This window comes from Schistocerca serialis, chromosome 8, assembly GCF_023864345.2.
Source record: "Schistocerca serialis cubense isolate TAMUIC-IGC-003099 chromosome 8, iqSchSeri2.2, whole genome shotgun sequence".
Lineage (NCBI taxonomy): Eukaryota > Metazoa > Arthropoda > Insecta > Orthoptera > Acrididae > Schistocerca > Schistocerca serialis.
In genome coordinates, this window is record NC_064645.1 from 409854869 (window position 1) to 409856976 (window position 2108).

Consider the following 2108-nt stretch of genomic DNA (forward strand, 5'->3'; position numbering starts at 1 on the left):
TGTTGTCCAAAAATTAAGGACGAAAATAACTTCCGCATGATGTGTCACTACGAAGAATCATAGCTCTATGAAAAATGGCCCATATACAGAAAAAACTGCTACACTACAGTACAGAATGTAACGGAAAGAAGTACGACCGAGCGAGGTGGCACTGTGGTTAGCACACTGGATTAGCATTCGAAAGGACGACGGCCGTCCTGATTCAGGTTTTCCCTAAATCGCTTCAAGCTTCCTTTGAAAGGCCACCGCCGACTTCCTTCCTTAATCCTGTGGGACCGGATCTCGCTGTTTCGTCCTGTGGGATCCTGCCCACTCGTCTAACATAGGATGCCCAGGAAGCTGTTTCCTCTGATAGCTAGACAACATTCAAGCAAATCATATTAATGGATTTTATTACAGTAAATTGAATTGGCAATACTTAACTTTGCCTTTTTTACAGCGAAGCGTCCCAAGCAATTGGCGACATGCAAATAATCAACACTCTTTGATACGAAGGTCACTCCAAAAGAGATGCTCACTATTTTTTTAAAAATCAATCTTTTATTCTGCATGTTTGAAAGTTTTACAATGTGTAGATACATTCTTTAGGAACAATATTTTCATTTCTCCACAGAATTTCCATCCCTCTCAACTGCCTTACGCCATCTTGGAACCAGCGACTGAATACCCGCACGGTTAAATTCTGGACGAACCTATTGGAGCCACTGTTTGGCAGCGTGCACAAGGGAGTCATCATCTTCAAACCTTGTTCCACGAAGAGAGTCTTTCAGTTTCCCAAAGAGATGACAGTCACATGGAGCCAGGTCAGGACTGTAAGGCGGGTGTCTCAGTGTTGTCCATCCGAGTTTTGTAATCGCTTCCATGGTTTTTTGACTGACATGTGGCCGTCATTGTCGTGCAACAGTAAAAAATCCAGCTTTTACCGATGTGGTCGAACACGACACAATCGAGTTTGAAGTTTCTTCAGTGTCGTCACATATGCATCAGAATTTATGGTGGTTCCACTTGGCATGATGTCCACAAGCAAGAGTCCTTCGGAATCGAAAAACACTGTAGCCATAACTTTTCCAACAGAAGGTGTGGTTTTGATCTTTTTTTTTTTTTCTTGGGCGAATTTGCAGGATGCGATTCCATCGATTGCCTCTTCGTCTCTGGTGAATAGTGATGGAGCCATGTTTCATCACCTGTCACAATTCTTCCAAGAAATTCATCTTCATCGTTCTCGTACTGTTCCAAAAGTTCGCCGCATACCGTTTTTCTTGTTTCTTTGTGAGCCACTGTCAACATTCTGAGAACCCACCTGGCACAAACCTTTCTTAACTCCAACATTTTCAGTACTCTGAAACGCTCCCTATCCCTATCCCAACGTCGCTCGGCCGACAGCGGCCTACTGCAGACCGACACTTAAGAGACACCAAATACAAATCGTCATCGAGAGACAGGCCCTGTCATATGGCACTCGCGACGTATACCCTGAAATTGAATGTAAATAATACGTCTTTTGTGGTGGGCGTCTCTCTACTGCAGTGTCACAAATGACGAATAAATAGGAAAACAGTAAAACGTCTGTGTAGGGCCATGTTTTTACCTACAGTGTCACTTGGCTGAATGTGTATAAGACTCTGTTGCATCACTCAAACACAGCCAAATTGTCACACTAGCTGTGTATCTCTAACAAAGTTGACGTATGTTCTCACGTCGGTGCCGGTTAAAACGATTTCGCCCCCAGGTGGGCTCGAACCACCAACCTTTCGGTTAACAGCCGAACGCGCTAGCCGATTGCGCCACGGAGGCCTTGACTTTGGCTAACTTGTGCTCTGTATATCAACGCAATTCGTATACCTTCTGCAGGAATCTCGCAGAATGGTAGCATCTGCTTACGCCTCTTCACATGGATAACGTGCATGCACACTGTAGCGAGGCTCATAAACGAATGACATCGCCAAGCATGACATTATACTACAAAATGTGATGCGTCTGTCAGCATTCACCAGTTCGTTAACTCTCTGCGCATTGTCTGGAGTGTGTGCAGTACGAGGCCTGCCGCTGCGAGGACAATCCTCAATATTGCCGTGCCCACGTTCATCATGTAACCTGCTTGCCCACCG

General features: G+C 45.1%; 1 non-coding gene across 1 annotated transcript; it reads right to left on the reverse strand.

Moving 5' to 3' along the window:
• Positions 1-1720: 1720 nt before the first annotated feature.
• On the reverse strand, positions 1721-1794 carry Trnan-guu (transfer RNA asparagine (anticodon GUU)). Its single transcript has one exon. It is a non-coding gene; the product is annotated as a tRNA-Asn (tRNA).
• Positions 1795-2108: the final 314 nt, after the last annotated feature.